Below are 15,845 nucleotides of genomic sequence, written 5' to 3'. Positions count from 1 at the left end.
CCTGAGCTCAAACGATCCTCCCGCCTTGGCCTCCCAGAGTGCTAGGATTACAGGCGTGAGACACCACGCCTGGCCAGTACTTGGTGTTTAAAATCTCATTTAATCCTAAAAGCAACCCTGTGGAGATGTATTTTTATGAGCTCTGTTTCAGAGACATGGAGGCCTAAAGGCTAGAGTGGCTAACCAGGATTTGAACTCAGGTCTGTCAGACGGCGAGGTCTGTGCACCATTCTGATGGCCACCTCGAAGGACAAACACTGATTGGATATAGCTCAATTGATGAGCTACTAAGTTAAGGCCACTTATGGCCATTCATTGCACAACCCCAGAAGTTGTCACTCACCTCCCGCTTGTAGCATATTTGGGTAGTTTTAATGACAAATTTCTAGTAGATGGCAGTAAAGTATCTCAAAGAAGGAGGTCTTTTCTTAATTCACAGTTGCTCAAAAGTTGGTCTCATTGCTCTATGGTCACATGTATAAGGCAGGGTCCCTAAACTGGAAGAATTCAAAATCTGAGAAGGTTCTAGATGAGCTGTGTTGGAGCTGACAAATAAGAGTTCCTAATGCTTAGGATCCGACAATGACATCTCACTTGCTTGTTACGGCACTGCCTGTCGTCCATCTCTGGCGTGAACTGTATTCTCTCCTGATCTTCTTAGGTATTAATTCAGTTTGATGGGACAAAAATGCATTAAAAATCTATTACATGGGAGATGCTATGATGGGCCCCTCATGGGAGGAGGCATGAGGACGGGGAATGACGGGTGATGGATGGGGGGGCAGGGGGTGACGTGGGCCTTCAAGTGAGGAGGCAGAAATGAGTAAGTCGTGACCTCACCCTCAGTTTATAAACGGGGGTAGGAGACCTAGCTACATAAGTGCTATAATGGTGGGGGTGGGGGTATAAACAAGCTCCTTTGGGTACACAGAGAAGATGAGTTCTGTCTGGCAGAGCTGGAGAAGGCTTCATGGAGGAGGTGACATTTGAACTAACTCTTGAAGGATGGGCAGGCCCCTGACAGATGGAGAAGGGAGAGCATGAGGTGAAAGTGGTGTAGTGGCTGAAGTGAGAGTGAGCGGCACAGGTCGTGGCGGGTAGGGACGCAGGGGGGATTGTGGCAGGAGAGGTAAAGAACCTTGGCTGTCCTCGGAAAGATCTGAGATTTTATATGGGCAATGGGGAATCACTGAAGGTTTTTCAGCAGGGGAATAGCATCTTGTGATCTTTCAATTTTCCAGAGATTGCTCCTTTTGCATATACGATTATTTGGGAGTATTGGTTGTATTATATGGTATGAGATTGCATTTTTATTTTTCCTTGTCAGAGGAGCCCTCTCAAGGAAAAGGACCTTATTGTGCTTTTATCCTCTTTTGTTCAGGCTTAGTTTGATACTGTTTGCCATTTGCCCTCTCTCTCCTTTGATGCTTTTGCCAAGGGAAGAGTTATACCACTGGCATCTTCCTACTGACATCTGGGTCAGGGATTTGATCATATTACCACATGATTCCCTTCCCTCCCCTGCCATCTCCTCCCTTCCCTTCCCCCTCCCCTCCCCCTCCCCTCCCCTCCCCTCCTCCTCCCCTCCCCTCCCCTCCCCTTTCCTTTCTTTCTTTCCTCCCTCTCCCCTCTCTCCCTCTCTTCTTTCTTTTCTTTTTTTCTTCCTTCCTTCCTTCCTCCCTCTCTTTCTTTCTCTTTCTCCTTTCTTTCCTTCCTTTCTTTCTTTTCTTTCTTCCTTTCCTTTCCTTTCCTTTTTCCTTCTCTTCCCTTCCTTTCCATTTGCCTTCTCTTCCCTTCCTTTCCTTTTCCCTCCCCTCCCCTTCCCCTCCTCTCCCCTCCCCTTCCATTCCTTTCCCTTTCTTCTTTCCTCATCTCATTCTATTGCCCAGGCTGGAGTGCAGTGGTGCAATCATAGCTCACTTCAGCCCCAAACTCCTGGGCTCAGGCGATCCTCCTGCCTCAGCCTCCAGAGTAGCTGGGACTACAGGTGCACCACCACACCTGGCTAATTTTTAATTTTTTTGTAGAGACAAGGTCTTGCTATATTGCTTAGGCTGGTCTCAAACTCCTGGGCTGAAGTAATCCTCCTGTCTCGGCCTCCCAAGTAGTTGGGACTACAGTCGTGAGCCACTGTGCCTGGCCTGTGATGATTATTTTCAGTGAATCAGATGGGTCCGGGAGTAATTTGTTATCAGAGTCCATGGGTTGAAAACCCAAGAAAGTTTAGGAGTAAGAGAGTTGGAGAAAGAGGCATACAAAGCACAGGACAGTACACTACGGATTGAGAGAGACCTCAAAATAGAAGGTGCTTCTCTTGGGATTCACACCACAGGCCTTGGCAGGCAGCCCACCCTTATCACCATTAATTTCCAGAGTTCAGAATCAGGCACCACACCCTGGTGTTAAGCTGTTAACCTCCAGCATCAAGGCCACAGCCGCTGCGGGAGAATTCCTCTGTCATTCTGTGGCCTGGTCGGAGTCCTTCATCTGGAGGCCTCTGGGACTTTTGTCCAGGCCCATGATGCTGGCATTCTATATATATACTTCCATACCTCCCACTCCTTGACTCTAGGACACATACACACAGCGCAGAGTCTTCCTACAGTGGGCCATGACGCCGCAATTGCAGAGTGTGTGTGTGTGTGTGTGTGTGTATTTGTAAAAACAGAAGTGTGTGCATCTGTGTGTGTGTGTGAGAATACAGGAGAATTCATGTGTATGTGCATACAGAAGTGTGTAGCCTTTCAATGCCTAGGACATGAATCTCCTTCCAGACCGTTTTTTCTTCTACTGCCTGAAAGAATAAAACCTGAAATAATGTGAATAGTTTGAGGAAGTCAAGGACATTCCTAGAGCCTGCTCTTCCTAGCAAAAGTCTGCGCTAGGTCTGCAGGCAAGTTCTTCTGATTGGGGAGTTCTACTACTTCCTCCGGTTGTCCTTGCCGGGAGCTGTGAAGTTACAACCACGCCACCAGCAGAGGGCGCCCTCAACCGCGGAAGCTGGAGGGAATGCTTGGAAAGCCGAGCAATGCGCACGGAGGGAGAAATGCAGCTCTGACTCCGAATTTAAAATCCGATGCCCTAAGTACTTATGTAGCGAAGAAACCCTGACCCGTCCTGAAAACAGACCGCTTCAGCAAGAAGGTATTTGTGAGCGTTTACATTAAATGACACTGTTTAAATTCCTGGATCAAGGTCAGCACAATGTTTATGCTCAGAGTAACACATAGCTAAGTTATTCCTCAAAGATCCCCAGAAGCAGGGCAACTCCCTGACCAACCCTTGAATTGTTTCTTGTTAGTTCCTAACTATCGAGTCACAGAACCATCGGTCACCACTGGTCTCAGGTCTCAACCAGAGCTTTGCGATGACAGATTTCTCTTTGGCACTGGCCCAGATTCATGCTGGCTAAACGCATAGTGCCTGACTGACAAAGCACCACGTCAGTGTGTCTAATGCCCACTGTCTGCTCGGGCCATTGCAGCTGGCCAACTGCTCTAAATTAAAATTGAGAAGACCGGGTGGTGAAAATACAGTCAGGAATAGGAAACTGGACATTGCCCAAACAATACCTATCTACAGCGAATACCTCTTGAGGGCATTCTGATTCTCCACGCTGAAGACACAGCAATCCAGGATCCGTTGCCAGATATCAGTCAGAATCGGGCTTTTTCCTTTCAAATTTGCTAGATAGCCAGTGTCCAGGTTTTAGGATCTAACTCTTTTTTTCTCAGCTCTAGAAAGATAATCTTGTTCCTTTATTACAACATCATCTGAGACGTGTTACAGTGAACGATGCCACTGCTTCCTTGACATCAGGTGTGCATCTCTGAGAACAGTACAGGAGAACACCCCGAATTCCTTGACTACACTTGAGATGCATCTTGGTCTTTTACAGGGGTCGTAAGGACACGCCTGGTCAGTGAGTGAAGCTTTCTGACCTTTTTAAATTCCAGGGAGAAGGAGGGACCATCCTGTGAGCAAAACCCACCTCCCACCTGTCTCATATGGAAACCTACCAAACATAAGCACTGGGCAGAGGGGGCACAGGAGCGCGGAGGAGCCTGGAGGGAGAGTGGAGTTCGTGAGGTCAGAGTCCATCAGCACAAGTTTCGGAGAAGGAGCTCGTGTCCTCCTTGTGATAGATAGGAAGGCCAGCGCACACAAGCAGAAACTTGGGGGAAGCCGCTCCAGCCTCCTGCAGTGGGAAACAACGGTTTCTGTTTGTCCTGGCCTCCCTCGTTCAGATGTTTCTCATCAAGCTACGTGCAGATTGATTCCATTTGCAAAGCTCTCCTGGCAGTCTCAGTGGAGCAGGCTTGGTGGCAAAATCTCTGGCATTTTCTGATCCTGCCCAGGCCCTGCTCTTCTTGTGTAGTTTCTTGGCGCTCTGGCTCCTAAGCAGAAATTGGCTAAGCAGAGGCTACTGCTGAACAAAGCCAAATGTAAAACAGAACACTGGAACGCCAAGTGGAGTGATTTTCTAAATGTGGGGGGTGGGAATGCGGGGGACAGCGAGGGATCAGGAAAGGGGGGGCTTCCTCAGAACAGACTGAATCATGCTCTGGGGAAGGACAGTCCAGCCCCATCTCCCACATCCTCAGTGACTGTGTAAGATCGAAGGTTACATCCCTTGACTCTGCTCTCACTATGAAATATCTGGGTCCCACCCAGTGCCACCCTCTCACTTTCTGGCCCTCATGAAAGAGAGTGGTTCTGAGACCCTGACACCTCTCTTCCTTCCCACCCTCCTGCAGCCCCGCTGGCAGCCTCCTCCAGCTCACTGTCCCCACATGTGCGGTGTCGCCCCTCCTCCGCGAGATGCGACTCCTCTGGTACCGCACCATCCAGGGGTTGCTCCTCCACTGCCGCTGCAGGGACAGGACCTGTGGCGGGAGAAACTGCCCACTGGGGTGCGGGAGGGATGCTGCTGTCCACGGCTCCTTGGCTGGCTTTCCCAGGGACTGACGGCGAGTGTTGTGTCGCTCCGGGCCTTCATCCTGCTGTCCGAATTTAATCTCCTCACGCCTGGGTCACCGGGTCTGAGCTTGAGGTGGAGACCTGAGTATTAGGAGACAGGGAGCCCACCAGCTTCAGCCCCGAGATGTTTATCCCGTCCTAGAAAGGCAATCCGCGCATGCGCACACGCACACGAAGGCCACCCCGTAGTTCCACGGTTCAAAATTCAAAAGGTGCAAATGGACTGCAGTGCAAAGTCTCCCCCACTCTGCTGCCCCAGCTTCCTAGGTCGCCTCTGCAGAGTTTAAGGGTCTCCAGTGCCCTTCTGGACCTGTTGTATACATACACTCACATACTTTCCACATCTGGTAGCGTATCATACATATTGTTCCACACCTTGCTGGTTTTCACTTTTTTTTTAAAGATGGAAGGAGGAGGGGAGGGGAGGACTCTGTTTTTCACTTTTTTAAATGGCTGTGTAGTATTTCATTGAATGAATTTCCATCATGTATTTAGTGAGTCCTGTACAGATGGGCATTGGTGGTTTCCAATCTTTTGTTATTATAAAAAACAAAGTTGATATTTTGATCCTCACATCTTGTGTTTATTTCCCAATGGCTCAGTGCTCAGAGGAGAGAGGAACGTGGTCCACACTCCACCTCTCTGCCAAGCCTGGCACTGGATTCGAAGTTCCATACCACTGAGTCAAACACATCCAGGTTTGCTTTTTCATTCCCCCTAATGCTCTCCAACTTGCCATGATGCACAGAATTTATGCTACTAATTCCAGTGTTCACTAAATTAGGTCATTTTATGTTTTTCTTTCTCCTCTTCTGCCCGCACTCTCCTCCAACCTTGGGATTTAGTTGTAACCAAAGCACTGTTTCAGTTAGTGATGTTACCAATCTCCTAAGGACATAAGCTATCGAATTCCTTACAATCGTGTGGCGTGCTGTAATTTGCAAAGCACCTCCATATAGCATTCTTTCATTTGATTCCTACACAAAAATTTTGAAGTCAGCAGGACATTTTCTAGATGAAAAACTGTGGCTCAGAGGAACTGTGTGGCTTGCCCAAGGTCACCTACTTAGGTAAATGGCAGAGACAAAACTTAAAACCAGACCATCTAACTCTCTGCCTACTGCTTTTCTAACATACATCTAACCCTTTGCCATGTATGTGACATCAAACTCAGGCAGAGTGAGGCTATTCAGACAAGAGGAATTAGGGACTAATTTATTCACATTGATTTTTATTTATTTATTTATGACAAAATTTTTTTTTTTTTTTTGAGAGACATGTTCTTGCTCTATCACCCAGGCTGGAGTGCAGTGGCCTGATCGTAGCTCACTGCAGCCTCAAACTCCTGGGCTCAAGCGACCCTGCCTCAGCCTCTGGATTAGCTGGGACTATAAGTGCCTGCCACTGGCCTCAGCTAATTTTTTTTTTTTTTTTGTAGAGATGGAGTCTCATTATGTTGCCCAGGCTGGTCTTGAACTCTCGGGCTCAGGCGATCCTACCTTGGCTTCCCAAGGCCTATGAGTTTACAGGTGTGAGCCACACGCCCGACCCACATTGGTCTGCTGGGATAGTACACAACATAATTAGGGCAATGCCCGTTGTCTAGGGAGCAGGAGAAAGTGTGTTGGGGAGCTGCCAGGGCTGGAAGCCTCTGACCTCAAAGCACATGCCTAATGTGGAAGTCAGGGTGTGGGCCTGCAAGTTGGGGAACAGCAAGAGAGGAAAAGAATGTACACTTACGGAGAGTTCACCATGTGCATGCTTACTCATTAATCACTCACAGCACTTGGGAAGGACGCTCGTAGAGATACGGCAAGGCCGTGCCAGGTCCCACAGGTCTCATGGTGCTCTGCCCAGCAGATGGGGGCAAATTCTCAGGGCAGGCAAAGGGCTTTGTAAGTGGTGATGCCCAGTGCTGAGCGATAGATTCCAAGCTCCTCTTAGAACCATGTCTTCTTTCTGGGACTCAGGTCCAGTTTCGTGTGTGTGTGGCTCTTTCCTCCCTCAGGATGGGGTTTCTCTCCAGCAGCTTCTCAACTCTTGGAGCACAGGCTTCTGTCAGCTCTGCCACGTCTGTTCACTTCGCATGCTCCGGAGCACTGCCGGGCTGCAGTGATTGGTTCTAAGAAGGAGCTGCGAACGAGGTTCATTGTCACCGCCCCCCCCCCCACCCCCCTGCAGACAGCAGAGCAGCCCCACGGCAGGCGGGGCTCCTAGAGAAGACGTGAACACTGGGCATGCTCTGGAAGGAGACAGCCACGCTTCCCGGGGCACTGCTGAGAGAGTGTGGAGAGAGGCCAGGGCTGGGTTATCACAGACTCAGATGCTCAGACTTAGGACTTATTCTGCGGGTAGTGGGGATGATTGAGGAACTCTGAGGAAGGGAGTGTCGAGATTAGGTGTGCGTTTTAGAAATACCCCTCTGTCAGCAGTTCACTGATTTTTTTCTCTGAACACCGAGAGCACGTGCTGATGACCTGTGCTTCCCCAAATTCGTATGTGGAAGGCCCGACTCCCAGTATGATGGTATTTGGAGCTGGGATCTTTGGGAGAGAATTAGGTTTGGATGAGGTCATGAGGGTGGGCCCCTCGTGATGAGATTAGTGCTCTTAGAAGAAGAGACACCAGCGAGCTCCCTCTCTTCTCCACATGGGTGCCTGGGGGAAAGGCTGTGTGAACCCACAGTGAGAGGGCGGCTGTCTGCAGGCCAGGAAGAGGGCTCTCAGCAGAGCCCCACCATGCTGGCAAACTGATCCTGGACTTCCGGCTTCCAGAACCACGAGAAAGAGATTTCTGTTTAAGCCATGCAGTCTGTGGTACTTTGTCACAGCCACTAGGACAGTGCACGTCCATGTGGCCAGCAGCGAACACAGATCCCTTGCCCTCGTGGAGCTTGCAGGGGGGTGGGGAGGAGGGGGGAGGCATGAAACGCACAATCCAGGTGAAATACACATAGTTACTAATTGTGAAAGAGAGTAACAGATTGGGGAAGACTGGAGAAGACTTTCTGAGGCTATGACCTTCAACCTGGGACCACAAGGATGAGCTGGGGAAGCCAGGGGGAAGCAGGGGGACAGAGCACCGCAGGCCTGGGAACAGCGCGTGGGAAGCCTTTAGGTGAGAAAAGGCTTGGGGAGCAAGTGACAAGGGAAAGTGTCACTAGAGGGAGAGAGTGACATAAAATAAGACTGGGTGCTGGTAGGTGATAGTTCATGTAGGAACCTGTAGGTCTTGTTAAGGGGTTCAGATTGCTACTCTCAGTACATTGGGGAGCCCTTAAAGGGTTTCAGTGAAGAAGTGACATGATCCAGCGTTCATGTTTGAAACTCACTCTGAGTAAATAACGTGAGGCTGGGGTCAGAGGGCTGTCAGGTGGAGCGGGGCAGGGCTGTTGCAGCCCTCCTGCGTCCTGCGGCGAGGGGTTGGAGAGCGCCCTGCAGGCTGCAGGAACAGAGAGATGTGTGTGCGCCTGAGGGCCGGTGGGCAGATGGGTGGGGAAGAAGCAGTGACAGAAGACAGCTGTAGGCACCACGGCTGGAAGGAAGAGCGTGAGTCTAACTTTGAGCAAATTGATTCTGGTGGGAAGTTGGAAACATACCCAGCCTGTGCAGAAAGGAGTTAACACAGTGGGCCTGACACTGCTGTCCTTAGAAACACCTGTCTGCAAGGTTGGCCCTTGGCTGGTGTCTGGGAACTGGGCTCTCAGAGTGTCCCAGTCAATGGTTAACTGATACAGTGGTCCTCCACGGCTAGACTGTTTGTGCAAACAATACGATTTATTCTGGACAATTACCGTCCTTCTGGGAGTCTAGAGTTTTGGTATGTGCTGGGCAGGGGGTGCGGATGTGACCAGCCCCCGGTGAAGACCTTGGGCACTGAGTCTTTAATGGGCTTCCCTGGGCAGAAACATCACATATGTGTTGCTGCATTTTTGAGGCTGGGGGAAAGTGGGCTCTGTATGGCCCCTCCTGGGAGGGAAAGGGGACAGGAGAGCCTCCCATGTGTCCCTCCAGACTCTGCCTGTCTTTGACCTTGTGATCCAGCTTCTGTCCTTACTACCCCACATAGTAAATCTTAGCCATGAGTTCAACTGCATGCTGAGCCCTGTGAGGCCTTCTGGAGAATCTCTGAGGGATGGGGTGGTCTTGGGGGCCTCTGACCCACAGCCTCAGGATTTATTTATTTTTTATTTTTTTGTAGAGTTGGGGTCTTGCTTTATTGCCCGGCTGGTCTTGAACTGCTAGCCTCAAGTGATCCTTCTGCCTCGGCCTCCCAAAGTGCTGGGATTACAGGTGTGAGCCATCATGCCTGGCCTAGGCTCAGGATTTAAATTTGGGAGTAATCAGTATGCAGATAAAAAGGAAACCATGGGAGCAGATGAACTCAGCCAGGAAAAGTGAGTAGAACCCTGAGGAATTGCGTGACTTAGGGATAATCAGAGGGAGAGGATGTGCAAAGGAGAGCCAGAACTCAGACCGTAGCATTGAGGAATGTCTGCTGGATTTAGCACAAGGTCATCAATGACCGTGGCAACACAGTCCCCGTGGGCAGTTATGGGGAGAGGTGGCTCCTTAGGGAGTGTGTGAAGGGGAGCAATTCTCTCAAGTGTGACTGTGGAAGGAGCAGAGAGGAATGTGGGGAAATAGAAACCTATTTTTTTTTTTTTTTTGAGACAGGGTCTCACTTTGTTGCCCAGGCTAGAGTGCAGTGGCACTATCATAGCTCACTGCAGCCTTGAACTCCTGGGCTCAAATGATCCTCCAGTCTCAGCCTCCTGAGTAGCTGGGATTGCAGGTGTGCACCACCACAACTGACTAATTTTTTTATTTTTTTTGTAGAGACGAGGTCTTGCTGTGTTGCCTAGGCTGATCTCAAACTCCTGGTCTCAAGCTATCCTCCCACCTTGGCTTCCAAAGTGGCTGGGATTACAGGCGTGAGCCACCGTGCCTGGCAATTTTTTTAAGGTGGAAGAAAACATGATTATTTATTTTCTTTGCCCACTATATGACAGACTCCAGGCTAGACTCCAGTAATGCAAATGGACACTAGGTGTGACCTGGGACTCATGGAGTCCAGCGCAGAGACAGAAAGGAGCCCAGTGTGCTGAGCATTTGAAAAGCAAAGTGCACAGCACCATGGGGTGTTTAACTGAACCTCAGAGTTTCTTTGAGGGAGGGACTTTTAATCTGGAACTTGAAGAAGAATTTTTAAAAGGATGGATATATAGATGGTTCTCGATTTATGATGGTTCAACTTAAAATTTTTGACTTTATGATGGGCTTATGGGAATATTAAATGCATTTTCATTTTGTGATATTTTGACTTCTCATGGTCTTACTCGGACACAACCCCATTGTAAGTCGAGGAGCATTTGTAGCTACAGGCAGGACTTCAGGATTGGTGGTAAGAAGTGGGCAGTGTTCTTGTATGGTGACTTCCATGTTCTTGTGGGCAGGGTTTTTTATTTTTCCTATCTCAACCTGCTTCCTGCGGTCTGGCACATCTGTAGTCTTTGGTCCTATAGCTTCAGATGGAAACGTTGTTTCAGCATCACAACACACCAAAGGCAGGCAAGCAGGAGGCCCGGGTGAGCATGGCCCAAAGTCAATTGTCTTTAAGGTACATTGTCCTTGGTCCTGTCCCTGCCAGGGCTTCCCCCCCCCTTTCCTTCTCCCACCCTTGGATCTGAGGAGCCAGGTACACCTGGCAGTGAAGCCGGACAGAACAGAGTGACCAGCAGATCAGGCCAGGTGCCAAGCGCAAGACTCCTAGCGCGTGGCGGAGAGCAAGGAGGACCGGCGGGGAGGCTGGGCCTTGCGGGAGCCCTGGTGCTGCGACCGGGTGTGTTGCGCCCTGCAGAGAGCTGGGGATTGTCTTAGCAAGGTGGACGCTTATCTCCTGCGTCTTCATCCTGCTACGGACTTGCCAGAGATTAGAACATGCCTCTTGAATCCAAAGTAAGGTAGAGTTGTAGTGTTCCTCTGGATTTGTGTCTGTACGAATCTGTGAACAGTGAGACCGTGTCCCCTCTCTCCCTTCTGTGGTAAGAGATGCCGTGCTGGGTTCCACTTAGCAGTAGGGGCGAGGCCATCTCACAGTGAAATGTGGCAGGGCCGCGAGCTCGAGGAGAAATTGTAAAATGATTTCCATGGAGCACTGCCGACAGAGCTTCCTGGGGAAGCCTGCTCGGGCTGCTGGACGGTGTGGAAGCTGCCTGCTGGCATGATGCTAAGGAGTATGAGGGTGGGGGGTGCTTGCTGAGCACCCAGACGGGAGGGCAAGGACGTCGAGAAAACGGTCAAGACTGAGGCCGAGGTGCTGGGACGCGGCGTCTGAGCAGCGCAGGGAGAGAAGTGGAGACAGAGGAGAGGTAAAGACAGGTGGGGGAGAGCACACACATGGGGGTGGTCGAGGGACTGGGGGCCCCCTGTGCTGAGGAAGGATACATTTAGTGGGAGCCGGGGAGAGATCTGGAAGGATGGGAGGTGGTGGTTGGGCAGGAGGGTATTTGCGTGCGTGACCTCAGAAGTGGAGAAGTTCTGAGTAATAAGCAACTTCAGGATGTGGCCTCAGGAGGGGCCTTGTTGAGCCTTGTCATCAGTGGGACCCTCTCTTTGATCCGACAGTCACATGGCTTTTCTCCTCCTTCCAGTCTCTGACGCACCTCCCTTCCCAGCTACCCTTTTCCCACTTTCTGGTCCAGCAAGAGGCACTCACAGCATCTTTTCTTACTTCCGGAGAAATTTATTCCACATGTGTCTGATTCATTTGTGTATACAGAAAGTCGAAATCTTCAGTGTCCAAAAACCCTTTCAACTATTTTTTTCTTCCCTTTCTTAGAAACAGGAAGTTGTGTTTGGCTGAGGACAAACTCTGTCGGTGCCCCTGGGACTTACAAGTTGTTTGGAATGAGGAACGGTGAGGTCTGGGGAAGGCTTATTTACTCTCTCTTTTCCTGGGGCAGTCGTGCGTCTGCCAGGGTAGGCTGGACAGCTCGTGGGGATGGAAGACTGGCCAGAATGTTCCCATCTCTTCTTGCTGAGCCCACGGCCTGAGGGAAAGTATGTTCTAGAAGAGACAGGTGGCTTTCTCCCTCCCTGCTTATCAATACAGTTCAGCATGTACTTGTAGGTTGGGTGGCATCTCTCTTCCCAGTACGTGAGCAGTGGCTGGAAGGAACTCCTTTGTTTATTCTGGGGAGTGTGGGTTGGCCAGAACTCAACTTTAAGCAAGGTCTGCTACTTCCTAAGTGGAGTGTCGGAGAAGCTCCCCGTCTGTAGAAGAGTGAAGTGGGAAACACGGCACAAGTTGTAAAGGGGCACACCTGTCTGAAAAGTCTGGCCAGGTCCTTCTGCAGGGTTGACCTAGAAAGCGGACAGGTGCCTGGGAGGGGCTGGTGAAGGGACAGCGTGGGACTCACGACCACCCACGCTGCCTGCTGGGCATTCTGGTTTTACTTCCCTTTGGCCTGTTTGCTTGTATTGTTTAGAATATTTTCATGTGTAAGGTCAATACAACCATGGTATTTGTCGCTTTAATGATCACCCACATTGAGCCAGCAAAAATGTCAGCTTAGATCGGTGACCTCTTTCTTTTTCACGTTCCAGTGCAGCTTTCCTGAAACTGTAAGCTCAGCCAGGGGACGGCAGGAAAACGTGTGGTGCTCGGGAAGAGTTTTCCCCGTAAGACATGCCGTTCTTCAGCCGCCGGCCACCAAAGGAGCAGCCTCTGTTTTTGTTTCTCAAGCGCTGGAGTGCTGCTGCGTCGCCCCCTTCTGCGCTTTCTGTCCCAGTGCCTGAGGAGGGTGCGTGCTCAAGGTCCCTGAGGAGGGTGCGTGCTCAAGGTCCCCGAGTGGCTGGTCGTCTAGCCACGGTGGAGCGAGGGGCGGGGACGCCGGGCAGGGACGTGCTGCTCTGCACCTGGGGAATTCCCTCCCTCTGCACAGAGAGCCGAGTGGGCGTGGGGAAGGACAGAGGAGAGGTCTCAGGGACAGTAACTTAGCCCTACCTAAGATGTCACCGTCACTGTCCTCCTGGTGTTCACCCTGTTCCTGGGTTTTGGGGTTACGTATTCAGTAATTCGCTTCAAATCACCGTAGAGGCAAAAGGTTGTGATGAGGCTGTGAGGGCAGAAATCTGGAAATCCACGGGTAATACCGCGTCCGGTTCTCTCTGGCAAATTCCACATTCCTGTTCACTCTTATAGAGAAACTATTGTGAATCCCCAGACAGCAAAGGGGACCCTGCTGGCTCCTAGAGGGACTTGGTAAGCTGGGGCAGAGCACATGAAGCAAGGTCACAGCAGGGCTCACGAGCCTCCCCTCCTGGGGCCAGGGGAGACCTGGGCCCGGGGAGTCTGGGCCGTGTGGCAAAGCCTGGGGCACCCGGCAACGCTGCTTTAGACTCAACCGTGCAGCGCCCACCACGCCGCTCTCCTTATCTGCCTTTCCACAAGTGGAAAGTGTCAAGACAAAGCAAAAGCCAATATGCCCTTGAGAACTTTCCGATTGTTCCAGTCATGTGTGGTTTTGGTTTTTCTTGGCGGGGGGTGTGGGCATTTAGAAACAATGATGGGTGCCACAGAGGACAGCGGGAAGAACCACGTGTTTGGACACTGGGAAAGAGGAACAGTCCTCATTAAGGGCCCACTTGGTTAAAAATCCGCACGTGAAGGATATAGATCCTAGTGGACATCATCAGAGAATAAGTGAGGATCTAGTGGGAACACGGGTCCCACCACTGCTGGCAAATGTTTCTGGGGGAGAGGGGTGGCTGGCTGCAGTGGGTCAGGGGACAGTAATATTGTACACTTCCATAAATCCACAAAACTCTTTGGTCAGCTATGGAGGAGTAAAGGGCAGAGAATAAACCCGAGACAGAGATTCAGTTATCTTAAGGATGAAAAGTTTGCAAATTCACTATGATGTTAGTGACACCTTTGAAACACGTCTGGCAGGTTCTCGGAGGATTCAGATTAGTGACCAAGGTGCCTACCGAGTCCGGGCCTTCCATCAGAAGGCAGCAGCACCAGCAGCCACGAGGCGCACTGGCTGGAAAACGCAAATCCTCAGCAGAGGAAATACAGTCTTTCCTTCTCTGCGTTGAGAAGGTGGTCGTGGTTGGCCAGGGCACATAATGGTGTGTCTGCCTCTGCGGATCTGTTTTCCGAGTCCCTGGGCTGCAGCTGTTGAGTTTCCAGACACAAACAAGTATGCGTTCTGTGAGCCTGGCCGGGCCCACACGGCCAGGGAGAGCCAAGCTGGATTCCATTCTGCTTTGCACATCAGCAGCTCTGCTGCCAGCTGAACTCCAGGGCAAAAGCTGTGCCTGGTAATGATGCAGGCAGTGCGGATGGCACAGCTGGCCTGGCCTGGGCCATTGGTGGGGGGACACACACGTTAGCGGGGGGGGGGGTTATTGGGGGAGAATGAGAAATGGAAGGAGATGAAGAGTTGCAGAAACATTCATCAGCCTACACAAAACTGGTGCACGGCAAGGACACAATCTGGTTTTGCTAGTCATCAACAACATGCCTGTGTGTGTGCTTGTTTATGCTTAGGTAAGCCGGCCTCCCACTCGCTAGGAAGAATAGGCAGACAGGAAAATGTGGTCAGCTCCATGTCCGCTGCCACCATGCAGGGACCAGCTGCTGGGACAGTAGGGGGCGGAATCCCCTTGTGCCCCAAAAGCCTGAGTCGCCGTTCACACCAGGGCTCCGTATGGCATTATCTCTCCCCATGGCACCCTATCTGCGAAAGGGCCTTGAGAGAAACCTGCAGGGAGGTCAAAGGGGTCAAAAGTGAGGAAAAAAGAGAAGATGCCAATTCAGGTATTTTCCTTCTTTTGCTAGAATGTCCTTTCTTGATGTCATCCCTTTCTTCTCATCCATTTGTGACCAAGGACCACGTCCCTCTACACCAGGCCGTATGGAAAACAGAGCCAGAGTCCCTCTGAGCCGGGGGGAGAGATGAAGGGGGGATGGAGCAGAATAGGGGATTTGGGAGGCTCCCAAGCAGCTTTCAGGCACCGGGCAGGGGGCACCATCTGGGGTCAAAGGCTCACTGAGACAGTTGCAGGTGGCTTGGGCAAAAAGAGTTGTAAGGTGCGGATGAAATGTGGTGTGGGTCGGTGGAGAGCAGGCGCTGAGGTCCTGGGGATGGTGTTACCTAGATACAGGTTTAGAATTCCTGGGATTCTAAGAGAATCTGTGCTTCCAGCTAAAATAAAACGAGGCAGGCCAGCCTGTGAGGGCAACATGGGGAAGCTCAGAGTGGAACGGGATATTCTTTTTTAAGGGTTTTTTAGGAGCCCAGAGGCATCGCATAGCTTTTGTGACCTCTGAGTTAGAAGTTTCTGCTGGCACAGGGATTTTTCAGAGTGTGGTCCCTAAACTAGCAGCCTCCACCTCACCTGGGAACTTGTTAGAAATGCAGATTCTCTGGACACCCCAGCCCACTGGATCAAAAAGTCTGGGGTGGGGCCCACAATCTGTGTTCTAACCAGCCCCCAGCTCACCCCAACGCCCATCAACGCCTGAGAACCACTGGTCTAGATCATGCAAGTGGAAGGTCGCCGGAATGAGTTGGATTCAGCAGGCTTGCAAGAATCCGAAGTAGGCAAGATGCCAGCTGCCCTGCGTGAGTTCAAGGTGAGCTGACCTAGTTTCAGCCTCCATTCTTGGGCTCTGGGTTCCTGCCCTTTCCAAAGAAATAATGAACCAGACCAGACCACTACATTGGCATAAGATCACACTTTAGTTCAGAGACACATTTGCATAAATACTTGAAATGGATCCACCCCTGCAGGTGGCAGCCTGAGAACATGTGGCTCTCCACAGCCGGTGCCGCAGCCCTGGAGGCGATGGAT

Source organism: Eulemur rufifrons, chromosome 6 (genome assembly GCF_041146395.1).
Source record: "Eulemur rufifrons isolate Redbay chromosome 6, OSU_ERuf_1, whole genome shotgun sequence".
NCBI classification, from domain to species: Eukaryota; Metazoa; Chordata; class Mammalia; order Primates; family Lemuridae; genus Eulemur; species Eulemur rufifrons.
This window is presented reverse-complemented; position numbering follows the sequence as displayed.